Source organism: Leopardus geoffroyi, chromosome C1 (genome assembly GCF_018350155.1).
Source record: "Leopardus geoffroyi isolate Oge1 chromosome C1, O.geoffroyi_Oge1_pat1.0, whole genome shotgun sequence".
Taxonomy (NCBI): domain Eukaryota; kingdom Metazoa; phylum Chordata; class Mammalia; order Carnivora; family Felidae; genus Leopardus; species Leopardus geoffroyi.
The window spans coordinates 80887755-80915109 of NC_059328.1; the positions used below are offsets into that span (position 1 = coordinate 80887755).

The following is a 27355-nucleotide window of genomic DNA, read 5'->3' on the forward strand; positions in this document are numbered from 1 at the left end:
AGATGAAGAAAATCAATGTCTGTAGACAATTACTTCAAGTTTTTCTTTGAAAGGTAATGGATAAATTGGATGGGAAATGAAAGAGAATTTGGAATTGAGGAAACTTATTTTTTTAAGATGGGAATTACTGGACATACTCATTTGCTTTTTAAAATGATCCAGTGGAGGGGCGCCTGGGTGGCTCAGCAGGTTAAGCATCTGACTTCGGCTCAGGTCATGATCTCACAGTTCAAGTGAGTTCGAGCCCTGAGTTGGGCTCTGTGCTGACAGCCTGGAGCCTGCTGCTGATTCTGTGTCTCCCTCTCTCTCTGTTCCTCCCCCACTTACACTCTGTCTCTGTCTCTCTCAAAAATAAATAAACATTAAAAAAAATAAAATGATCCAGTGGAGGAAAGTTGATGCAGGAGAGAAAGGGAATGAGAATAGGAACAAAATTCTTCAAAAGATGAAAAGCGTTGGAATGTACAGCACAAATGGAGGCGGTTGGGCTTTGATAGAAGGAGGGACCCTTGTCATATCCTGCAGGGACATAATGCAGGTACTGAGAGGTTTATAGAATTGGTGGTAAATAGATAGGGTGTTGAGATGGGAGTACAGAGTATGAGAGGCTTGAAGAGAAAGAAGATATGAAATAATTGTCTTGAAAAGTAATTGGCATATTCATTAGGATCAGCGTAGGATTTCTGGGCAGATTGGAATGTCCATTTGAAGCTTGTGATAACAAATTTAGAGAGAAACCAGTCAGCCTAATTTTATGTCTTTTTCCCCCTACTGGAAAAGGCAGATTGTTGGCTTTAACCAAAGTTAGATTTTTGGCAGGTGAATATTTTAGCAAGATAAGGTTCTTCTCAGGGGGGTGAGGTCCATGGAACTTTCTCTGCATGTAGTGGGAAGTGAAGACAGGAGAATAAAGGTAGGAGAGTGGAGGAATAGTGGTAGACTGTAAGGTCAGGGGGTTGGAGGCCAAAAGAAGGTTGAAAATTGCAATGAAAGAACTAGAGCCAGTGAACTGTAGAGACAAGTGGTGGTGGTCAGAGAGTGGGATGCTTGAAGTCACTGTTGTGTTATTATTGGTAGTAGTTTTTAGGGTATGACTATAAAAATGGATGAAAAAGATATGGGGGGGGCACACACATGGATGCTGAAGTCACTAAGGGGTGGAGAGGACGATAATGAGCTCAAGTCTTCAAAAAGTAAGAGTTTGGAAGATGAGAGCAACCAAAAAGAACTTTGGGTATAAGCTGGATTATCTTCTATTTGTCCCTCAAGATTCACACTTCTCCACCTCACTCAGAGCCATGGGAGCTGAAACCTATGGATTCAATCAACAGTTTTCCTTGCTCTCTGGTTCTAGTTGGGTTTGGCCAATGGAGAGCCTCAGCAGATCTGATGCAGGGAGGCCGTGTCCCTGAATGGGAGATTTCTGCTCTTCAACATGACTTCTACGCACCTCTCTCATTCTGGGCCCCAGATCTTCCTTTCCTTGTTCCTTCAGGCGAAGGGGTGGTAAGAGTTCCACTGTTACCAGCCCTGAATCCCTGCACTATTCCTCGTGCTTTCTTTACCTCATTCACACCTCTGTAAATAGTCCCTTTGTTACATCATCTTCAACTTAATACAAATGTACCATCTCTGTCCTGTTGGGGAAGTACAACTGCATGAGAAGAACTTCAGAGGAGCTAGAGCTTTTGAGGGAAGGAGACCAGTGGCTTGGAGGCAGCAATGTGAATTGAGTTTCCCCGCCTTCTGTGGAGGTGTGAGAAACAAATGGCCTCTATTTGAGAGACGTATTGAGGAAATGTGGGAAAGCAAGTCTTCATCTTCTGCCGGGGAAGTGGAGAAGTCATTCAGAAAGAAGTTGAAGGTGTAGGAGGGGTTTGCAGGTTACAGATTAGGAGGTTTCAAAGAATTCGGTGAAAGGGTTTGAAGGGTGGTGAGGAATGCCAGTTGGTTCAGATTGGGGGAATTTACAAATAACCGTGGAGGTAAGAATCAGGATGATAATGGTTAATCTGGAAGGCTTCTGGGCATTGAAGTAAATAGGGATGAGGGCAGGCTCTCAATTCATTTCAGTTCAGTTCTACTAGTACCTAGTATGTGCAACTTGCTGGGGGTACAGTGGTAAGGCAGTAAGAGTTAATACCCAAGCAGTGACTTAACAATGAGCCTGACTATGTGAACTGCACACCTCTTGACAGGGCCTCCTAGAGAAAAGCCACCCAACCCATGCTTTCATGGGCTGCTTGGAGTATGGGCCACTAGGGACCCTGGCAGGTAGGCCCCTTCCCACCAGAGTTCAACAATCTTCAATCCTAATGAGGGTAGTGAAGTGTGGGATAAAGAAGACTGAAGCTCTTCTGCAAGAGCCAGAAAGACCGCTTTGGTCAGCATTATGTTTGCCCATGACATGGTAGGGTAAAGCTGGAAGGGAGTTCTTAGTGTGGGCCACAGACAGAACTGTGAACACCAGGACTGATGGTAGTATGCCTTACCATTAAATTTGTTCTGCAAGGTTGGGTAGGATAGGTGATAGAAATTGTCCCCGTACAACCCAAACGATCTGCATTATAGCCAAGACTTTTATTCCTTGTGAGATATACATTAATATATGTTTACATTGCACTCTTTCCTGGATAAAGCCACTTGCTAGGATTCCTTGAATGCTAACCCTTGAAGGCTAAGGCAATTGTTAATACGTAATTGGCATTTATTGTGTGCTTACTGTATGCAGGCACTTGGAGCATGAATTAACTAATTCTCACAATAACCCTACAAGGTAGGCATTATAATGATACCATTTTACAAATGAAGACATTAAGGTATAGAGAGATCATTCGCTCTGGGTCACACAGCCAGGAATTGGCAGTCAGAATTCCAAAAGGCTCACACTCTTCCCTTCTACAGTATCATTAAAAGTATTCATCATATATTTACACCAGCTGTTGTGCTATATATACCAAAGGAAGGAAGATAGAAATATAATGCTATTTACTATGACTAACTTTTCCTTTATAAAATTAGAACTAAATAGCAGGCAAAGGATTTTTAAAATGTGGCTTTTTCAGGGGTACTTGGCAGATTCAGTTGGTGAAACTGAACTCTTGATCTAGGAGTTGTGAGTTCAAGATCCATGTCAGGCATAGAGCCTACCAAAAAAAATTTTTTTTCAGTGGCTCTTTCATATTTCAGTAAAGAGTTGCTTCTGTGTTTTCTAGATTTTTGTCCAACTGCATTCCAAAATGATACCAGGTTAAATAGATATATATCTGTCTGTCTGTCTCTCTGTGTATAATCACTCTTGATTCATGCCTTTTTAAGATAAATTTGCAGTGGGGGCACCTGGCTTAGTCGGTTAAGCGGCCGACTTCGGCTCAGGTCATGATCTCGCGGTCCGTGAGTTCGAGCCCCGCGTCGGGCTCTGTGCTGACTGCTCAGAGCCTGGAGCCTGTTTCAGATTCTGTGTCTCCCTCTCTGTCTCTGACCCTCCCCCGTTCATGCTCTGTCTCTTTCTGTCTCAAAAATAAATAAACGTTAAAAAAATTTTTTTAAAAAAAGATAAATTTGCAGTGAAATTACTAGACACACTAATTTTATTGCCTTACCTTATGTTCACTTATCTCAGATACATCTTTCCAGATATCTTTATAAATTCCTTGCCCTAGCCCTATACACACAAAATGCGTTATCATTTCCAAATTTAACTAGACATTAAAATCTCATTTAAAAATACATTTCCAGACAATCATGGTATCACACCATGTCGTACTGTTTATTAATGACAACCACAGCAGTAATAGCTCCTCTCAGTTACCATATTTCCAGTTTTAGACCTATAAATAAAATCAGAAACAACTCTGTTTCTGCACTAAACACTGTTTGTCTTTGAAATCTTGCGAATTAGTTTTCTTCTCATCCAAACCCTCCTTCCCCGCAAAGCCTCTGCCTGGCACGTCTATCAAGTCTGTCTTGTCTTCTTCATTGTACATCTGCCCTTTTTACAATATCTTTCCCGAATTATTTTTTTTAACTTTATTTACAGACCCTGAAACTTGATTGCCATATGCTTGTTTTCAATGTCTATTTGAGAGAGGGAAGAGAGAGTGCATGTGTGAGCATGAGTGGGGGAGGGGCAGAGAGAGGGAGCCCAAAAATTTCAGGTCCCGTTTTGAACTCATGCACCATGAGATCATGACCTAAGCTGAAACCAAGAGTCGGATGCTTAACTGACTGAGCCACCCAGCACCGCCCTCCCCCAAATTCTTTTTTTGCTGCGGCAGTGCTCTTTGTCCTTGTTAGAAACACACAAATTTATATCTTCTCTCTTATCTAACTATACATTATTCCTTAACTTTCTATGAAGAGAAAACATGGTCAACATGTGAAATTCACATGCATGATAAAACATGCAGGCTACCATTTTGTAGGCATTTATGTACTTTCCCAACTACCCCTCATTACCTCCTATGAACTTAAGCACTGTTATTATCCCTATTTTGTAGGTGAGGAAGTTGAGGCTTTACCATGCCAAATCATCACTGCTGCTGCTTTGATTTGATTTTCTGTGGATATACTGTGGCCATCTAGTGGCTTCAGGAATATGGTGATGTTACCTAGGGAAGGTACTTAATGCAGAAAACATGTTACGTTAGAAGAAGGGGATAAGAAGAATGAAATATACAGATGTGCTTCTTAAAGGTTAGTGTTATTTTCTCTTGGAAGTGTTGTGTAAATAATATGTGAATACACTTTACAACAGCAGGTAAATAGCTCTTGCTGTGCCCTTTAACCTTGTTTGTTCCCAGTGTCTCCATGATTTATTTAATATCCTGTTCATATTTCCTCAACATTAGGTACCCTCTTCATTGGGAATCCCTTCTCAATTTGTTACAAACAGGCTTGTTAATTTACCAACAACAGCTTTTGATAGAAATCTCAGATGACTTAGCTGTTTCCCAAACTTAAGATTCCCTTCGCCACACTAGTACTCCCATGGGACTTTGCTGGTTGTATTTGTTTTGGAGTAAGTTAAAAGACAACTTAAATGAACCTGAGAAAGTCTTATGACTTTGTAATACTTAATTAGTATTTACCTAGGGAACTGTGGAATAACTGCATCTTAACTTGGAAATTTAAAAGAATCTTTAAATTTCCTTTCTGAACAAATGCTATAAACTAAATAAAACCTTTTATGGTCAGTGTCCTCCATCAATTATGCCCTGTCTTTCCTGAATATGTAACCACTGACTCGCTGTGTCTTTATCCTTAGCCTATAAAGCTCAAGTCTCTCCCATTAAAAAAATAAAAGCAAAATCAATAAAACCCTCCCTCAATCAGTCTGGCTCAGCATAACTCCTTGAAACTACCAGCCAGGTGCAGCCCAACCACATGAAAATGGCACTCCGGTCTTTAACCACACCTTTTACACTTTTGCCAGAGTGTTTTTCCACTCCCAGTCTATTTCTATGCAATTGGGCTATTTCATGGAACTGAAGCCTTCTGGTGAGCACAGAGCAGTTTTATTTCAGTTTTTGAGAGGCAGTCATCGTCATCATGTAGCCAGGCAGCCTATTCTGTGGACTCCTAGCATGTGGAGGGTTCCTCTCAGCATATGGAGGAAGCATGGCCCTCTCAATGCTACAGAAATAGGTATTGATTGACACAGGCCTTGCCCTAGAATGACACTGTCCTATGCATAATGGATCCCTCTATGGTGTACTGACCCAAAGAGTGTCTGAGTGTCTAAGAGCTTGGTTGAATTTGAGCAGACCTGATTTGCTCCTACAAAAAGAAACAGAGCCTTTCTCTGATAAAACTTTCAAATAAATGGGGTATGTCAGATTTGCCCTATCTTAGCCTGTGTTCCCTAGCAGCCACCACCATATGGCTATGCCATAACTTTCTGAAAATACTTGACAAACCACCCAAGAAAGGGATTTTCAGATGCTTCCTCTCCATTTTTTTTTTACATTTCTTTCTTCTAAGTCTCTCATTCTGGCGGTCTCTCTCATCCTTCAGAAATATTCAACCACTTTCCATCAAAGGAGGCTTTATTTCTTGGTTTCTTTTTCCATATCCCAATACCTCAGACTTTATCAGAATGAGCATTCTTTTTTTTTTTTTTTTCTTTTTAACTCAGTCATTTGGGGCTCCAGAGGATAATGGGCTTAAGTCTCATGACTGAGGGTGAAGGTGAATCTTCCGATAGTTGGTTAGTCTCCCACCAAAGTGATCTCTGTGTCTTCTGAAATGTAAGCACACATTGCAACAAGAAGCACTTCTTTTCCTCAGAGACAATACACTCTTCTCCTTTATTCATGAAATATTCTTTTTTTTAAAAAGAATTTTGGCCTTATAGTATAAGAACAAGAGATTGCTACTTTCTCTTCCACTGTGCAGAAACAGCAGCAACTTTAAGTAGAATTTGTTGATTCTGGGTCTCTTATGGGAGTTTGGGGTAGAAGTGAGTTATTTTTAGTTTGGTCTGCCAAACAAAAGTACCTAATGTTTATATTTTACTATTGCTGATTCATATTCCTCTGGTTCATATTCCTCTGGTTCATATGCTGATTCATATTCCTCCTTTATCTATATGATTATAGATAAATCATATCTATTGATTTATTGCCCCCCTTCCACTCCCCACAATTGATATTCTGAAGAGGAAGGGTTTTGCCCAAAGTCCACCTGTGGCTGAGATGTTTTGGGTCCTTCATTTCCACGCGAGCTTAGATCCCTGATTGTCCAGGGAACAAGCCATCTATCTCATGCAGACATGGCAACTGAGAGTGGAGTAGATGGAGGCACTGTCTCTGGAGGCCCCGGGACCCCGTTACTGTGGGATTCAACCACTGTATCCAAGAGTAGTTCTGAACTTGGGGAAAACTTTACCAGCCTAAGATGCAGAGCACTTTGCTTTCCAGCTGTTCAGGGCACACATTATGTATATGCTGGGCAGCTGGAACTGGAGGTCACCCTCATCTCCAGAACCCGATACCCCAATTGGTCCCTGGGGGCTGGTTCTCATCTTAGTCCACACGTAAGTGGAACTAGTCATAACTAGTTACCATTTTATCTCTCTCTCTCTCTTTTTTTTTTTTTTTTTGCCAAAAACTCAGTGTTTTTAAAAGAGACAAGTCCATGTTTGCTGCCTCATTTTTCTTTGTTCATTTTCATTCTGTATTTCGCAGCAATCTAGCTTCTGCCACAGTGATTCACCAGGAACCTCTAGATTTTTGAGTCCAGAAGAGCATTTCCTTTTCTAGCCTTTCTTCTCTTCTCTCAGGCAATTGCATTTTTTTTCCTCCCATTGACTTTCATTACTATATTTTCTTCTGATTCTCCTCACATCACTATTGTTCTATCTTGATATTCTTCTTTAGTTTTTCTTTTATCTACTTCCCTTAAAATAAAAAAAAAAACTTAAAAACATATTTGGAAGATACTAGAAATAATAAAATGGAAACTTGCGTAGCCACCAGCTGGATTTTCCCTTTCTTTTATTCTTTTTGACACTGCTGTTCTCTTTCCTTCTAAGAAATAAATTCCTACTTACCACATTTTGGTTTTTGAATTTCTAAGGATTCTTAACTTTGGGAATCCTTTCTTCTTCTGTGGCAGATGAATGGCTGCCACCATAACATCTGTTCTTTCTGGTGCATGTTCGCTTAGCTGGAGACTCCTTCTTGTCCTCTTTTACAGATAAGTATGGTTTTGTGGGGACGTTCTTGCCAATGGACTATAACTAGAAGTGGAGAGTACAACTTTGTCCTTACCTTTTTGAAAGAAGGCGGCTTGCCTTGCATTGTTTGCTGTCTCCTCCATGGATGGGTCTATGACCAGTTGCACCCATCAAGATGAGGAAGACATCCTAGGAGAGACTGGAACAACAAGATAGAAGGAATCTGGGTCCTGAATGACCTCACAGAACAGAGTGCCCTTTCAGTCTAGGCCCAACTATTAGGTGAGAAGGGAAGAAATTATTTTCATTTTTCATTTCTTTACTTTCATTTTTCACTGCTTTCTGGGGTTTCTGTGACAGCAACTTAGCCTTTAATACAAAAACTGATACCTGGAAATGGGGGACCTCTAACAAAATCTTAAAACATATAGCATTACCTAAATGGTCAGAGAATGGTCAGTGAAGAAACAGATCTTACAAGCTGGAAAACCAGTGATTCTTGTAGTGCCATTGCAAAACATTTGGTAAAAATCTTACTCAGTTTGGAAGACTGACCATGTTTCTCATATGGCTGCATTTTAGAGGAAGCATTTGGAAAGAACCAGAATACAAATGTGTAACTGTTGTTCCTTGGTTAGTTTAGGAAGGTTTTTCAAAAAAGAAATGAGCTCACCTAGGAAATGATGGGTTTTCAAAGAGAGATGGAAGGAAATAGAGCATATAGAAAATTGGGGCCTCACAAGGTTGGAAAATCCAATTATTTCTATAGTCAAACAGGAGAAGACTGTTTTTCAGAGACTTTCTTAAAGCCCACCCGTTAAGATCCCTTAGCCAAAGAAATCTAGCCTTGCAGCAAAGGTCAGATTAGGGGTGTTACCCTCACTTATTTTTTTAAAGATTACCTCACAGTAGCCACCATTAAAACAATGAAAAGAAGAACAAATAAAGCATAGAAACTAGAGAATAAGCAAGTTTAAGAGCTCGGTCCAGAAAAGAACTTTGGGTATAGTTTCTGGCACATGTAACAGATTGGAGATGAATAGCATGAAGCCTCCTAAGATCTTGAGGAATTGTATTGCCAAAGAAACCCAAAATCTGACGTGCAAAAGCCAATCATTGTGTCCTCAAGCCATCTCCAGGAAAGCATACTCTCCAATATTCACTGAAATTTTGAACCTGGAGGATTACAGGCAAGGGAGAACCTCCCGGAGTATTGAACCCAGGGGCACTGTGGGCATAACCAAATGCATCCAGGTGGGTTAATCAGGGAACTCCTTCCATGGCCAGGGCAGGAATTTCTGTCTGCAAAAAAAACTATGAAGGACTACTGGTTGTTGCATGTTCCCATTCTGTCCTTTTTGAAATGGAAGTTTTGTTATAATTAATTCTATTCCTGCTTCACCACTGCATATTGGGTTAAGAGTGGGAATCAAGTGGGGTGCCTGGGTGGCCCGGTCAGTTAAGCATCCGACTTCGGCTCCGGTCATGATCTCATGGTCAGTGAGTTTGAGCCCCGCATCGGGCTCTGTGCTGACAGCTCAGAGCCTGGAGCCTGCTTCGGATTCTGTGTCTCCCTCTCTCTCTCTGCCCCTGCCCTGCTCACACTCTGTCTCTCTCTCAGTCTCAAAAATAAATAAACATTAAACAAATTAAAAAAAAAAGAGTGGGAATCAAGTAACTTCTTTTTAGTTTATAGATTGTTGGACTGTATGTAGCTACATCTACACATAACAGAGAAGGCTATACTTTTCCCAGAGATAATGCACTTTGAGCTGGCTACAGAAACTGGATAGGGCCACATATGGTCTCTCTTAGAGAGAGAGGTCAAGAGGTTTGGGAAGAAGAGTACACTCAGATATTTGAGTGTCTGAAGGATCAAGTGAACTTCTTTGTTTACCTTTGCCTTAATTAATGCAATCTTTCTGGGATTCTGATTTGCTTATTCAGAAACCTATCACCTACATGTTGACAACTCCCAAACCTGTATGTCACGCCAGGATTCCCTTTTATGTTCTAGATCTGTATTATCCAACTACAGTTAACCCTTAACAACATGTACAGGTCCACTTATATGTGACTTTTTTTTTTTTTTTACAGTACATGACTGTAAATATATTTTCCGTATAATTTTCTTGACATTTTCTTTTCTGTAGCTTACTTTATTGTAAGAATACAGTAGACAATGTGTATAACATACAAAATGTGTTAATCGACTGTTTATGTTATCAGTAAGGTTTCCAGTCACAATAGGCTATTAGTAGTTCAATTTTTGTAGAATCAAAATTTATGTGCAGATTTTTGACTGCATGGGGGTCAGTGCCCCTAACCGCCATGTTGTTCAAGGGTCAGCTGTACCAAAGGTATCCAGGATACCTTTGCCTGGACTGACCGCAGGAGAGATCATAATCACAATATGGCCAAGACTAAAATTATTTTTGTTTAAACATGTACCTGCTCTGTGATAGATTGCAATTAATGGTCACAAACTCATCCCCCCACTATATATGCCCCCTTGAACTGTGACTTTTCTGTTCTTCCTATCAAGAAGTAGATTCTGGATCTCCACCTCCTAATATCTGGGCTTGCTTTGTGACTTGCTTTGGTCAGTAAAATGCAGCAAAAGTAAGGAGGTGGGAATTGTGAGTCTAGAGTAAGAAGCCTTGCAAGCTTTGCTGTCACCCTCTTGGCAAGCTTCTGTCATCATGTGAAAAAATGTGGGCTGACTTCTTTGAGAATGAGAGGCTATGTGGTAAAAGATGCCCAGCTGGCATCCAGCATGAACCACCAGCATGACCGGTGACATAATTTGCAAGGCCCAATAGCCTCTTTATTCTATAATTATTGAGAATCTCAAGACAGGAATAGCAGAACAATAAAGTCAGCACAAGTTACATGCCTATGAAGCTGGCCTTGACCCTAGAGAAACCATCTTGGGCCATCAAAGCTCCTGCTAAGCTGCCATAGCTGACTGTCACTATGAGTGAGCCCAGGCAAAACCAGCAGAATTTCTCAGCCAAGTCCAGCCCAGATTGTTGACCCACAGAAGTGTTAGCTAATAAATGATTATTATTTTAAGCCATGAAATTTTGTGATTGTTTAGGCAGCAATAACTAACTATGAAATCCTTGGTTGTAATCTCCTATCTGGGATGAGTAAAGCCTGAATCATTCACCCTCACCCATATATTGTCACATCATCTTATGAGGCCTGAAGAATCCTTTGTGCTTTTAATCTCCCTATGTATTCTCTTCTTGCCTAGGAATGTGGGTTGTGGAGTCAAGAGTGTCCAAGTGTAAATCCTAGGTCCTCCCATTACTAATTGTGTGACCTTGGACACCTATTTTACCTCTTTGTGCCTCTATTTCCTTATCTGTAAAATAGGGCTAACCTTATCTTTCATTTTAGGGTCTGAGCAGGTTAAATGAGGGAACACTTACATAAACAGCACTTAGCACAGTGACCGTGGTGTTACTATGATTGCCTTCTTTGCACGCTGTCTGTGAGATTTAGGATGAACTGTGTGGGAGCCCCACCAAAGCCCTCTGGGGCACACAGGTAAGCAGACGCAGTCCTAGAAGAACTGCAAAGTAGTATGAGGGTAGCAACTCGAGCTCTGGAGTCAGACTTGCATCCCTTCCATCTCAGCTCTTGCTTTGCAAGTTATTCTCTCCCTTTAGGTCTTACTTTTTGTGAACTGTAAAGTGGAAATAATAAGAGCAGATTTCTGATACCATTGTGAGGCTAGGAAGACTAAGTGATTAAGTGAGGCCTGGCGTATAGAGGAAGCCCATGAGCCTGGCCTGTAGAATATGCCTGCCACGTGATATCCGAAATTGAGTATTGGTCAGAAAGGCAGGCCAAGATCTCTCTGCGAGGGTAATTACCAAATATAAAGTACACTATATACAAGACTGTAAACAGGATGTGAGGTGAGAGATCAGGTGCCAAAGAGAGGGTGAACAGATTACATCTGGAGACCAAGGCAGAAGTGAAACCGTTCGGGACTATGGTTGCTGCATCAGAAAGTCTGGACAATGTAGTGTATGTTTCCCAAACCTCTCGGTAAGCTACAATAGAAAGCAAAGTGCTCTAGAAGCTGATTTTGGATTAGAGGAAACAATTCAAACAAATCTCAGCTTGCCTTCCACCAATTAGCCTTTGAGGGCCCTCCCCCTTCATTTTTAGGTTGGTTCTTGTCTTTTCTTTCCTCATCAGTCAAGAATCCATTTATTCACCAATTATTTATTGAGTACTTTGGAATGCAGTGGTGAGGGGCAAACCAGTTTCCTGTCCTCCTAGAGCTTCAAACTAGCAGGAGGATCAGACAATGAAACCAGCAATCTCAGCACTTTGTGAGAATTTAGGAATCAGGGAAACCTTCCTGGAGGAAGTTAGACTTAATGTGAAACTTGAAATTTAGATGAGAAAGGATCAACTAGTCAGAGGATTGGGGGAAGAGAAGAAGATTCCAGGCCAAAGAACAGCATATGCAAATGCATGGAAGGAAGAGATAACCAGAACTTTGTGGGATTTAAAGCCGTTCAGTAGTGCTGAAAAATTGAGTTCAGAGCCAGAAATGGCTAGAGAGGAGATAATGAGGTGAAATTTATTTACCCTGTTAAGGAATTTGGACTGTATCCTAAGACCAATGGGAAGCCAATCAAGTGTTTAAGCAGAGGAATCACATTTTGAAAGAGTACTCTGATTATAATGTGGAGAACAGAAGGAGCAGGATAGAAAGTCCACCACCTGATTTTGTAAATAAAGTTTTATTGGAACACAACCATACCCATTCATTTACATATTGTCTTTAGCTGCTTCTATTCTGACTGTCCTGCCCTTTCAAGAAAATGTTTGCTGACCCCATGGTGACTGTTACAGTGACATGGGTAGGACAATGGTGGTCAGCTGTGGGGAAGGCAGTAGCAAAGTTGGAAAGGCATACCTATGGAGTTTGTACCAAATCATGAATGACTCTCAAGAAATCATGACCCGGATATCGGCTAAGATCATCTGTTTTGTTTTTTAACACGTTAAAATGGGTTCAGGCCCCTATTACACAACTCTTAAATGAGCACAGTACCTGCTGATTGTTTTGCCAATTTCCCAGACATGTATGATTTGAGCATTACCTTGGGCCCTGCTCCTACTATTGGGTTCAGTTATGGACTCTGTTCAGGGTTTGCTGTCTCCATTTTGCTCCTTTTCTCTTTTAGAGTGGACCTTGGTCCCATCATTTCTTCACTTACCCCACCCCCACCCCCATTCACATGGTGTATGTGTTTGTGGAGAGGGATGGGAGCTTAGGGATTATGGAAGGTTTACTGAAGATTTGGAAGACATGAGAGGAGTAAAAAAATGCAAAGAAGATAGAGTGTTATAAAAATATATACTATTTTATTATAAATATTATAAAAATATTTTAGGTGTGCTGTGAAGTTACTCTGTCTTCCATCTCTTTTCTCTCTTTCTCTTCTCTTTTCTAACTATTTCTTTCATATACCGAAGTGAGTGTCTGATGTGGAACAGTTTGGTCTCTTATGATCCTGTCTCTTGCTAAACCCAGCTCTTGATCATACCATCTACTCACAATAACTCATCTAGGTGCTTTCCTCTGAGAAGACTTCTAGGACCAACTGTTGAGAAAATTGGTTTAACTTGACCATAGTAACAAGGTGGCTCAGAACCAGGGTACTAAGGATAGGTTTGGATCAAATAGGTGTAATGTGATATGTCCAGCTGGAATAGCCAAGAAAGGAAGTAGTCCAAGGTGGAGGAGAAGGGCAGGTAACCAAGTAGGGAAATCAAGATCATTTCTGCAAGAGTAGTGTAAGAATAAGACCTTAGGGGAAGGTGAGGTTGTAAATAAGAGAGGAGGCCAAGATTCTCGGATAAGGCTGTTTTGCTATAAATCAATGTACTGTGTCTGAACAAATCAAACAACCCAGGCAAAAGAGTATTGTAATATGTTCTTCCTTCAATAAAACCTAAACTAGGTCTCTGTGTATTTGTATCACAACAAAAGTAGCAATAAACAGCTGTTAGTACCACCACTGTCACGTACTGAATGCCTATTAGATCTGAAGTACAGTAGCAGATGCTTACCTACCTTCTTTCATTTAAGCCTCATGATGACACTATTATTATATTCATTTTACAGATGACGAGAGGTTCTCCTCAAAGGGGTTCGCCTTACTTAGGTCATGATAAGTGGCAGGTTGTTTGACTTCAAAAGTCTTGATCTCAATAATACTAGTCTTTGCTGTCTCATAAGTGTTTGCCTTGCCCCCAGTTTCTAAACCTTTGAACCCATTCCCTTGTTTAAAATCTGTCATTGCTTTCATACCCTCCTGAGCAGAGTCTGCCATAGTTAGTATGGCATAATTTGTTTTCTCACAGTCGTTGCCTACTTGACTGGTCTTATCTTTTATTGCTGTTTCCATAAATGCATGTTGAGTTCCAAACATTTCTGGTTCCTGGGACCATGCTAAGCTCCTCCATGCTTCTAGGGTTTTGCGTGTTCTCCTTGTTTCTGCAGTATGTTTCCTTCCTATCTGCCTGGCCTTTAAAACCAAGGACACAATTTCTGATCAGTCTCTCTGGGAGATCTCATAATCTCTCTCGGTTTTGATTCTTCTATTAGTAAATTGAGATGATATTTCCTACACTTTGGAAAGAGTTGTCTGGGATGCATTGTGGCTTTGCCACTCACTGGCTGTATCATCTTGGGAGAGTTACTTGATTTCTCTAAGCCTCAGAATTTTTTCTTCATAAAATAGGATAGTGATGGTTATTTAAAACAGCACCTGGCACAAAGTAAGTATTCAGTTAGAGTGAATAATACAGCTATTATTATATGGCTCTTCTGTGAATTAAATAAGATTAACAAGCATAATGATCTAGCACAGTAATTGTGAGCACACTGCGCTTTCTTAGTGATTTCCTGCTCACCCTTTAAGATTCAGCTCGAATTCCCCTTTATAATGCTTTTCTGTGAGCATTCTATACATTGCACACATGGTTGGCCATTTTGTCAATTGTGCTCACATACCTTTATTTTCACTCATTATATCCCCTTATAATCATTTGCCTAAGTTCTCATCTCCTTTGCTAGCCCAGACTTCTTGATGACAAAGGACTATTTTATTATCCACCCAAACCTTGCATGAATAGGTATTTCGCACACATTGGTTGACTGACTGAATACAGCCATTAATAAATAAGGATGAATCTCAAGGAACTTAGAGTCAGTGGTAAGACTACCACTAGTCCTAGCACCACTATGTAATGTTTCTCGAGTATCACGTGCTCGACATCATCCTGGGCGCTTGGTGCTCATTAACTCATTTCATTCTCACAAGAGCAATATTAGTATTATCCCCATTAAAATGTTTTTTTTTTAATTATGAAATCTTATTACCGTTTTATAGATAAAGCAACTGAGGCTCAGAGAAGTTAAGTAACATACTCAAAGTCACACAGCTAGCAAGAGGTGTAGAAAAAATTTTATGTTTCAGTGGAGAACTGCATTGCCCAGAGGACATTTTCTAGACCCACCTGATTCACTGTCTTTGAACTATTGCACATCTTTCTGGATTATCTGATGGTAGCCTTTTGTCATGTTCAAGCCATTTTATAGCCCTGTGAGTGTGTTTCTTTTGGATTCTGTTTTGACCAGGTTACAACATCTGCCTGGTTCCCTCATTGAATGAGTTAAGTGAAGTCTTTAACGTTTTTTTTTCTTTGTACCAGAGTCATAGTTTTAGCTTTTTCTGAAAATTATCTTTTGACAGAGACATAACTGGAATACAACTCCCAGTCTGACTGACTTCCAGGCCCAGTTCTGCAACTCTGAGGTCTCCGGGATCACCACACACTGTCCTGGGGCGCTTTGCTCTTAGATTGCAGAGCTCTTACCTCGACCTCCCGAGACTCTGCTTCTGTAGCATTTCTGTTTTCGTTTTTTTTTTTAAATTTTTTATTTTTAACGTTTATTTATTTTTGAGACAGAGAGAGACACAGCATGAACGGGGGAGGGTCAGAGAGAGAGGGAGACACAGAATCTGAAACAGGCTCCGGGCTCTGAGTTGTCAGCACAGAGCCCGACGCGGGGCTCGAACTCACGGACCGCGAGATCATGACCTGAGCCGAAGTCGGCCGCTTAACCGACTGAGCCACCCAGGCGCCCCTATGTTTTCTTTTTTTTAACAAGGTTCCAGTTATTCTGTTCCAGGTGGTCTGAAAAACACTCTTTGAACAACTTTTTTTAGTAGAAGAAATAAAATGCCTGTACAAAGTGAGTTGTAAATTAAGTTTCAAAGAAGGAGAGAAGAGGAAGAGGGAAATTCTGTCTGGAGGAATCTATAAGTTTTGTAAAGAAAGTGGCATTCTGTTAGGGTCTTAAACTAGGAATGCTTTTCGTGGGGAAAGAGGGGGAAGAAAAGACTTTCTGTGTTCCAGAACACAGCATGAGCCAAAGCAAGGAGTCAGGAAAATGCATGGCGTTTTGGGGGAATGGCTAGTGGCTGGATTTAGCTAGACTGAGTAAAGAATGTGAGAGGGAGAATATGAACCATAAGCCTGGAAAAGATAGGTTCCAGCTGAAATGGAGGCCTTTCATGCCATTCATGTATTTGATAGGTAATAAAGAAAGCTGACTGAAAGGGAAAGAGTAAGATCATCAACAGCAAGTTAGAAGAATCCTGAAGAAACATGAGGATGGAGAGACAGAGTCAATCTCTGAATGCCAAGAAATGGAAAGAAGTGAGATCACAAGGATTTGATGTCTAACTAATGAATATTTACTAAGGGTTTGTTGTGTGTGAAACGAAGTGCTAAGCACTAGAAGAACATGGGAAGAGAAATTATTATCCTGATATACAAAGGCTCAAAAAGGGAAGATGCCAGAGAGACATCAGAGGTTGTCTGAGAAGGTATACAGGTCTAAATTTGGAAAGTCATGGAGGAAGGGTGGAGGAGGTAATTATACGGAAGGTGATTAGCAAGTAGAATTGACAGAATTTGTTGTCTACTTAGATGCGGAGGAGAGTGTGTAGGGAGAGTCTAGGAAAATTGAGGTTTCTTAGGTTTGATGATTAGAGGCCTGATGACCCCAGGTCATCTATTTTATTGCATTTAAAGAACCTGGAACCTTTTATTGCATTTAAAGAACATACTATGTAGTAGGATGTTGGGAATAAAGATCTGGAGCTCAAGAAAGAGAGTGTTAGGTATTGTATAAGTTGAGTTGGTACCAGATATACCTCAGTGTTTGGGAGAATAGAGAGGACAAAGATAAATACAAGCTGAGATCAGGTCCAAATTGGACGAAGCCATTTCCTGGAGTGGGTGGAAGTGAACTGAGCAAAAGGTTAATTGCAGACTTTGGAGCTCAGAATTAAGCAGAAAGGCCCATGTGGTATTGGGTGCAAGGAATCATCAAAGCTTGGAGATGAAAAGGTCAAGGGCTAGGAGTATGCAAGAGCTTATTAAGAAATGAGAGCAAAGAAGGGGGATCACACTAGAGAATGTGTTTCCCAGGACTGACTTTAGGGGTTACTGCTACATTTGTTTGGAAGAGCTACTTTCGGCGAGCAGTGAAGCTCCCAAGGAGTTTAAGCGACAGAAAATACTCCTTCAATTCCCACGGAGGGAAGAAAAGAGAGAAGTACACAGAGCTGATGGGAGGCCATTCAACTCCCCAGGAACTCCCTAATGTTAGGTGAAGTTGGGGAAAAATCTTGAAATTCTTGGAGATAATCTTCTACAGAAACTACGAAGGGCTGAATTCTGGGTTCAGGATGATTAGGTGATAACAGGTATGTCAGTGAGTTAACTCTGTATTTTTATATTGATTTCCAAATTCAAAGAATGGTTAGTTTTTCTTGTTGGAATGGTCATTACAAACCAAAGAAGGGCAGATCTGCAAAAAACAAACAAACAAACAAACAAACAGGAAACAAACACACACATCTGCGGCTCCATTGTTTAGGAGACACGTGGTTTTGAACTTTAGCTCTATTTGTCCCCTCCATTTTCCAAATCAGTATAACAAATGTTCAAGGTAAATAGTTGTTTTTAACTGTTGGTTATAGTTACTTATTTCTCAAGAATTTCTTACATGGCTAGCAATCAGAATTTACACAATTGTTTTAAAAGTCTCCCAGGATGCTCTTAAAATGTGTATTCTTTGTTGAAAGAATTAATAATTTGGGTTAAGACAGGGTGAATTGAAATGGAATTCCTTTCACCTCTACATTGATACATTGGGGGGCTACTTTCCCTTTCCCTCCTAGTAGAATACTGTGTGCATAAAACTGTGTTAAAAGCCACATCCTGATAGTTTTTAAAATGTCATCTGGTACAGGACTTCCAGTGCAAACCAGTGGTCAGTTCCTCTGTAGGGGCTCTAAAAGGAAAGGCAAAGTAGTTCTTTAAATTACTTGATTTCTTCATCTTTTAATTTTTTTAATTTTTTTTTATTTTTTGAGAGCGAGGGAGAGAGCGGAGGAGAGGCAGAGAGAGAGAGGGAGGCAGAGAGGCAGACAGAGTCCCAAGTAGGCTACCCGCTATCAGCACAGAGCCCCACGCGGGGCTCAGACTCACAAACTGTGAGATCATGACCTGAGTGGAAACTAAGAGTTCAGAAGCTTAGCTGACTGAGCCAGCCAGGTGCCCCTTGATTGCCTTTTATTAACTTTAATTGCTCAGGATAAAAAAGGAGGAGAAATAAGTCATTCTTTTGCTCTTTTCCTCTGTAGGGTGTAGATTATGGTTAAGATTCTCCCTGAGCTGTAGAATTTTGGATTCCCAAAAGAATTCCTTGACAGGCTGGGAAAAGCGGGGAAAAGATGTGAGGGGAGAATCCATGCAGAGCACCCCGCTTGCAGGGTGCAGTATAAGGTGCAAAGATGTATAGACAGAAACTTTGTCCTTAGGCAGCTTAAAATACAGGTCTTTAGTCTTTAGTGACTGATCTCCCAGAACACAGTTGTGAGACTCTCAATTGTGCTTTGGACTCTGATGGACCATAATGTTGCCTTTTCCTTCAGCGATGGGCCTTGATAACGGGGCACTTGTCCAGAACTCAGCGGGACTTTGGAGGAATATATGATCTAATTTATTTATAAATTCAGAAAAGATTTATTATTTTCCTACTGATGATAACAGAGGTGAATTAGAAGTTGTACAAAGAGGGCTGGAGCCAAGGAGAGTAGTTTGGTGATGGTGGCTCTGAGGCACACAGGGGATGCTTCTGTGGGGCAGTAGCGAGTCAGAGGTGACTCCGTGGTTGGTGGATCATGTAGCCTTGCAGAGAGATTGAGAACCACTGAAGATAGTGTTCCAAAGGTCCAAATCCTGGAGGCTTTAACTTGTGTCCGTAACTATTTAGGGGAAAAATGAGTTTCATATTTATATCAAAAGAAAAAATTTCTATGCTTCAAAAAATTTGGACATTTTGTTTCAATTTGGTGTACATAATATTTTTTGTGAAATGTTTGATTTGTATTTTAGGGGAAGAATTCAGTGATTAAGTTAAATATCCTGATGGTCTTTTCATTATTGATATTATAGTTTCTAATGCATTATGCATAGTTAGTACTAATAATTAACCTTTCCCATACCCCACAATCAATTTCTTCCTACATTTTGGTTATTAAACATTATGTTAGCATTTTGGGATACTCCATGTGTTGTTATGAAACATATCTGAGAAAGATTGAAAATATTTAATTGTAAGCATCTTTCAAAAACCTTTTTTTACCTCATATTTTGTAGCAATGTGAATTTTAAAATCTGTGACTAGAATCATACCTTTCCTTGTGGAAAATAAATTCCCACAAGGTGATTTCTTTTTAATTAAAACTATATTGGCTTCTTTTTGAAGTAAGAAAAATTTCTTAGTATATTGCAAAGTATAACAAAAGGATTTTGAAAAGAGATGGCAAAACATTTACTTGCTGGAGGGCAAAAAATTTTTTTACCAAAATGCAAAGAATGCAGACCTCAAGATTAAGTGGGAGATCTGAATGCAGCATATACATTTTCTATGTAAATAATAATTATAACTTTTCACGTAGAGTGTCTAGAACAGGAACATATGTTGGTGATGACCATGATTTAGATGTATGGGCGTGGGTTTATTATAGTAATAGTATATTGCATGAGCATTTGTTATAATGACACTGGGAAATCAATTTGATTGGGACATGTAAGGGAGAGAGAATATGTATATTAAATAAATACTGTTTTTTTCTCTTTTCAGTTATTTTTAGGATAGTTCATATAAATAGTGCAAGTAAACATATAACCAGTGAAGTAGTAGATTTATATGATTACAAAGATTTGATTTGGAATTTAATATGCTTATGAGTGGATGTGGTGGGGCAGATGTTTATACTAAGGAATATTTCTAAATTCTAAAATTGCATTTAGCTGTAAGGTCTGTGAAAACTACTTAGGAATAATTCAACTATCAACTTTATTTTTAAAGAACATCTTTGTTCATAGAATAGGATAGGGAGTAGATTCTGACTTCTATCATATGGTATATGGGTTTTTCATGCTTTAAAACATTAAGCATGAATTTTAATATGTTGATAAACAATAATACTCTACTCTTACCCAGTTAAGTCCTATCTGCCTTCTTAGAGGTGTTTGGGATCTAGAACTTAAAAAAAAAAGGTGGGGGGCATCTGGATGGCTCAGTCAGTTAGGTGTCCGACTCTGGCTCAGATCATGATCTCGCAGTTTGTAGGTTCGAGCCCCATGTCGGGCTCTGTGCTGACAGCTCAGAGCCTGGAGCCTGCTTTGGATTCTGTCTCCCTCTCTCTCTGCCCCTCCCCCACTCACGTTCTGTCTCTCTCTGTCTCTCAAAAATGAACAAATGTTAAAAAAAAATTTTTTTAAAGATATAGCTTCATAAATTTCCCACTTTTTCCTAAAACGATGATAGAGCCAATCAGAAGAGAACATAGTGAGAAGTAAATGCTCCAGAGTCAGAGTAGTGGGAAAGTAGAATAACAATCTATTTCTGGGATGAAGTCGGTTAATTTTAATTTGTATGTCTTTTATGAATGAGGGCCACTTATAATGTGTACGGGTCATTTTTGTATTTCTTTTTCTGTCACCTGTCTGTTAATGCCCTTTATTTTTCTTTGGAGTGACAGGTCTTTTTCTTCTTGATTTCTAGAAGCCTGTTATATATGTTAAGGAGGGAGGCCTTCTTTATCTGTGACTTGAGTATCAAAAATTTTTTTTCTTGGGGCGCCTGGGTGGCGCAGTCGGTTGGGCATCCGACTTCAGCCAGGTCACGATCTCGCGGTCCGTGAGTTCGAGCCCCGCGTCAGGCTCTGGGCTGATGGCTCAGAGCCTGGAGCCTGTTTCCGATTCTGTGTCTCCCTCTCTCTCTGCCCCTCCCCCATTCATGCTCTGTCTCTCTCTGTCCCAAAAATAAATAAACGTTGAAAAAAAAAAATTAAAAAAAAAAAAAATTTTTTTTTCTTGGTTTGTAATTTGTGTTTCGACTTTGCATATGTTATTATTGGTATTTTTTTTAACCTCATAGTGGTTTTTGATTCTTTTTTTTTTTAATGTTTATTTTTGAGAGAAAGACAGAGCGCAGTCAGGGGTGGGGAAGAGAGAAAGGTAGAAACAGAATCTGAAGCAGACTCTAGGCTCTGAACTGTGAGCACAGAGCCTGACACAGGGCTCCAACCCACAAATTGCAAGATCATGACCTGAGCCAAAGTTGGACACTTAACCAAGTGAGCCACCCAGGCGCCACTGGTTTTTGATTCTTAATTAGTTAGATTTATTAATATTTATGACTTCTAGATTTTAAGTCCTAGTTAGAAAGACCTTCCCATTCCAAGGTAAGAAGAGAACTCACTCATATTTTCTTATAGTACATTTGAGTGTTCATACTTTACATATTTGACCCATTTGGAATTTGTCTCATACAATGTGAGATATAGTTTTAACTTCATTTTTTCCAGATAATACACATTTATTAAAAAGTCCTTCTTATCTCACTGATTTGAGATGCCACTTATTTGGGTCTATTTCTGGGTTTTCTATTCAATTCTGTTAGTCTATTCCTATGGTAATCCCTAATTTTTCATTTTTGAGGTTTTGTAGTATTGGCTATTCCTTTTCAAAAGTGTTTTGCTGGTCATTCTTGCTTGTTTACTTTTTCATATGAGCTTCAGAATCAGCTTGTCCTATTCTAAAAAAGTAGCCTCTTGGTATTTTCATTGAGATCGCAATAAATTTAAAAATTAAAATTTAGGGAGACTTGACACACATGAACTTTTCCTATCTAAGAACATGGTCTATCTTTTCATTTATTCAGTCTACTTTTGTTTCCTGCAGGAGTGTTTTAACATTTTCCTCATATAAGCTTTGCATATTCCCTGTTAAGTTTATTCCTAGGAACTTTACATTTTTGCTATAATTGTAAGTGGAGTCTTTGCTTTCTTTTATTTTGTAAGGGGATATTGTGTAGGTGTATGTGTACAAATATACACGTGTGCATATGTATATTTATATGTAAACACACATATATATCATAGACTTTCATAAATTTTATATCCTGCTTCCATACTTAATTTTCTGTTGTTTATATATTTTCTCAGTTGATTTTCTTGGGTCTCCTAGGTATATAATCATATAATCCACAAATAATGACAACTTTGTAATTTTTTCCCAATAGTTCCCAATTTCTCTTTCACTACCTTGACTGATACTTCAATTATCACTGTATTATCAGTGGGAGAGTGGGTATCCCCTTGTCCTCCTCTACCTAAGCAGGAACCCTCCAGTCTTTCTCCATCTAATCTAAACTGACTTTGAATCTTAGAATTAATTGCTAGTCAGACATTGCTATTTTGCTCTTCCTGGAAAACTGACAGTTTGGTCCAACAGTAAGCTCCATAAATGTCTAGCAGTAAGGGATTGCACATTATGGTGCATCTGGTGAATGGGACAGTCTGAACAATTACAAAATAATATGTGTGTGTTCGTCCTTTTTGTTTAAAAAAATCAAAGTATACACAAATACACATGGAAAAGTATCTGGGAGGATATTCAACAAACTAGTCTAAAAGTTATAAATATATTGTTGTAGCATTATTTATAGTAGCCAAAATATGGATGCAACCTAAGTGTCCATTAATGGATGAATGGATAAATAAGATGTGGAATATTACTTAGCCATAAAAAAGAATGAGATTTTGCCATTTGCGACAACATGGATGGAACTAGAGTGTATATGCAGAGTGAAATACGTCAGACAGAGAAAGACAAAAACTATATGATTTTACTTACATGTGAAATCTAAAAATCACAACAAACAAAGCAAAAACATCCATAAACAGAGAACAAACTGATGGTTGCCAGAGGGGAGGAGGATGGGTGATGTTTAAAATAGGTGAAATGGAGTGAAAGGGACAGACTTCCACTTATGGAATGAATAAGTCATGGCAATGAAAGGTATAGCTTAGAGAATATAATCAATGGTGCTGTAATAGTATTGCATGCTGACAGATGGCAACACACTTATGATGAGCATAGCATAATGTATAAAGTTGTTGAATCACTATGTTGTCTATCTAAAACTAATGTAACATCGTGTGTCAACTATGCTTCAATAAAAAAGAAAGGAAAAGAAAAATAAGTTTATAAAATGGAAAAAAGTTATGAATATAAACTGGTGATTGGTAACATCAATTTCAACTAATTTGAAAAATTTGTAAAAATTTTTAAAAGTTCATGAAAATATTTTAGAACAATTAAAAACAAGTTAAGAAAAACAGTTAAGAAAAATAGATTTGTGTTTTTCCCTTTTTCTGTTCTGTATCCCTTTCTGTTATTAAAAAAAATTTTTTTTTTGTTTATCCTTATTCTTTGCAAAGTGGTACTAAAATGATAGTATAGAAAGGGGTTAACAGGATACAATCCACAAGGAAAAAGAAAAGAGGTGAAAAGTCTACAATAGATGAAAGATTTCAATAAATTTTGGAAGCCAGAAGTTGGATGGAGTAGAGATAATTGACTTGACAAAGTGGAAGAGGGGTTTAACCAAAGTGCTTCAAAGAGACTTAGCACTTGGCCATCAGTGTACCACAAAGGCAGAGGTGAGGCATGGAAAGCAGGGGTGAGGCGCAGACCTGAAGAAGGAGAATTGCCCTCAAGTTGTTTACGAAGTTCTTGGACACCACTGGGTCCCTTCTCCCCCTCCTTCAGCCATCCTGCATTCATGCACTTCACACTGACTGTACTACCACCAAAGTCCCTCCATGAAGTAGGAAGTTTCTTTTCTGGGAGAAAGGAGTTTATCTTTTGATGGAGAGTTCCCATAACAAAAGGGCTGACTGGAGAATGGGAAAGAAAAAGATGTTTGAAATGGAAACTTCAGTAGAAGGTTGGAAGTAATTCTCCTGGTCCAGGATTTCTCAATCTCGGCATGACAGACGTTTGCGATTGGGAATTCTTTGTTGTGGGAGGCTGTCCTGTGCATTGTAACGTGGTTAGCGGCCTCCCTGGCCTCTACTCACTAGATGCCCATGCATGCCAACCAAAAGTATCACCAGACATTGCCAAATGGCAATGAATCAACACCCCCTGCCCTTGCCCCAATTGAGAACCTCTATCTTAGACAATAAAGAATAGAAAAAGAAAGATGCAGAGATCATCAGTGGAATAAAAGGACAACAAGTCTAGAGAATAATAAAGAAGTCCCAACATCCTGCTCACAACAGTTCACAAAGAGAGAAAATACAATATGAGGAAATTAGTGAAGAAATAATAAAAGAAAAAAATTTGCAGATAAGATTCAAAGCACCCCTGAGGGTCTAGCACAATCAAAGAAAAAAAAGACCAATTCTAAGGTACATCGTTGTGAAATTTGAGAGTATAAAGATAGTAGGAAGATTCTAGAAAGAAAAACAGGCCAGATACAGAGGAAGGGGAACTGGAAAGGCACTAGGCATGTATTTCACTGGCAACCACAGGAAGTAAAAGACGGTGAAACGGTGCTTTTAAAATGCTGAGGGAACATGATCTTCAACCTATCCAAATTATCAATCAAGGATGAGACTAGAATATAGACATTTTCAGATGTGCAAGCACTCTAAAAAATTTACCTTCCAGCACACCGTCTTAGTCGACTACCAAAATCTGCTTTAGCTTAAATCAGAGTGAACTTCCAATGTTTGGGCTTGGAAGATATTATTGATGGGCATTTGATAGATATGTTGAAGAATCTGAATAAAATTTGGGTTAGATACATTAAAAAAAAGTGAAAAAGCTGGGCAGTTATTAACTCCAGGGAGAACAGGAGATTGTCAAGAGAAGCATTATCATGGCACCTTACTTGATTCAGCAATGGACAGTATTTACAGTGACAGGATGATATAAACACAAATTATTGATTTGAATAAAAGTTGTGATGTAGCTGTGTGAGAAGGAAGGGTGGAGGCAAAGTGGTGGTGGTGGTATGTGGAAAAGAGCTAAATCCTCAATACCATGGCAAGAAGTCAATGAATGTCTAACACTGACAGTCAGAAAACATTGGCATAAGCATATCATTTAGGAAATGAACACCTAGCAGGGTCATGTGAAATGTGGGGTGATGCTATGTGGGGGAAAGTTGGGCAGGGGATTGATGTGACTTGGTGTTTTTGCTATAAGCCTTTCTGAACTATTTGAATTTTCACTTATATGTATTACTTTCATTAAAAATAAAAATACACACAAAAGTACTGCATACATATAGGAAAGAAATCACAGAAGATAAGCAAAAAGTACACAAAATACGTAAAGATCTCACCCACCCAGAGATAACCATTATATCCTGAAATAGTTTTTTCTTCAAAAATTCGGAAAAACAAATGAAAGGACTTTTAAATACTCAAAAAAAACCCCTCACAAATTCTTGATACATTAAAACTACCAATAATAATTATAAAAAGTAGTACCGGTTATTAATTTTTGACTAAATCAATCTTTCTGATCAAATGCTTGGTGTTATTTTGGTTATATCCTCACTAACAGAGCAGAGTGGATATTGCAGCAGTCTTCCAAAATATTTTTACTTTAATTATCTTGTTATTTTAGAGAGAAGCAGCTTTTTGGTCTCAGTTTGCTAAATAATTGTTTCTATTTAGTAGGTTAGGAATTTTTGGAAACAAATTCATCAGGAAAATTTGTCTTCAACAAGTAGTTCTGGGAAAACTGGACAGCAACTTGCAAAAGAATGAAATTGGACTACTTTCTTACAGCATACACAAAAATAAACTCAAAATGGATTAAAGAGCTGAATGTGAGACCTGAAACCATAAAAATCCTAGAAGAGAGCACAGGCAGTAATTTCTTTGATGTCAGCCATAGCAACATTTTTCTAGATATGTCGTCGTCGTCGTCTTCTTCTTCTTCTTTTTTTTTTTTTTTTTTTTTTGAGAGAGAGAGCACCTGTGTGCCTGTAGGGCAGAGAGGGGCAAAAGGAGAGAGAAAGAGAGAGAGAGAATCTTAAGCAGGCTCCACACCCATCATGGAGCCTGACACAAGAGTCGATCTCAGAAATGTGAGATCTTGACCTGAGCGGAAATCAAGAGTTGGACTTTTAACCAACTGAGCCACCCAGGTGCCCCTCTAGATAGGTCTTCTAAGGCAAGGGGAAAAAAAGCCAAAAAAAAAAAAAAAAAAAAAAACTATTGGGACTACATAAAACAAAAACAAACAAAAAACTTCTGCACGGCAAAGGAAGCAGTCAGTCAACAAAACTAAAAGGCAACCCACTGAATGGGAGAAAATACTTGCAAATGACATTCCTGATAAAGGGTTAGTATCCAAAATATATAAAGAACATATACAACTTAACACCAAAAAAACAAATAATCCAATTTTTAAATGGGCAGAAGATACGAACAGACATTTCTCCAATGAAGACATACAGATAGATGGCCAACAGACGTGTACAAAGATGCACAACATCACTCATCAGGGAAATGCAAATCAAAACTACGAGATATTCCCTCGCTCCTGTCAGAATGGTTAAAATCAAAACCACAAGAAACAGTAAGTGTTGGCAAGGACATGGAGAAAAAGGACCCCTCGTGCTCTGTTGGTGGGAATGCAAACTGTGGAAAACAGTATGTATGAAAAACAGTCGCTGTGGAAAACAGTATGGAGTTTTCTCTGAAAATCAAAAGTAGAATTACCATATGATCCAGTAACTCCACTAGTGAGTATCTACCCAAAGAATCCAAAAAAAAAAAAAATACTAATTAGAAAAGATATATGCATCCGTATGCTTATTTCAGCATCATTTACAATAGCCAAATTATGGAAATGGCCCAAGTGTCTGACAGATGAATGGATAAAGTAGATATTGTGTGTGTATATACACGTGTGTGAGGATGGGTGAAATAGGTGAGGGGGATTAAATGTACACTTATGATGAGGACTGAGTAATGTATAGAATTATAGAATTGTTGAATCACTATATTGCTCACCTGAAACTAATATAACACTTTATGTTAATCATACTGGAATTAAAAAAAACAAATTAAAAAAATACAGAAAAGATACATAGAGAGGAACAGGTGTAATAAACCATATCTCTTGTCTAGAGACTATGAAAAAAAATTTTATCAGAAAAATTTGCCTCAAGAACTT

General features: G+C 39.1%; 1 long non-coding RNA gene across 1 annotated transcript; it reads left to right on the top strand.

The window, feature by feature from the left end:
• The first annotated feature begins 2208 nt into the window (after nt 1–2208).
• LOC123598279 lies at nt 2209–5209 on the top strand. Its single transcript, XR_006712495.1, has 2 exons — nt 2209–2274; nt 4500–5209. It is a non-coding gene; the product is annotated as an uncharacterized LOC123598279 (long non-coding RNA).
• The last annotated feature ends 22146 nt before the right edge of the window (nt 5210–27355 follow it).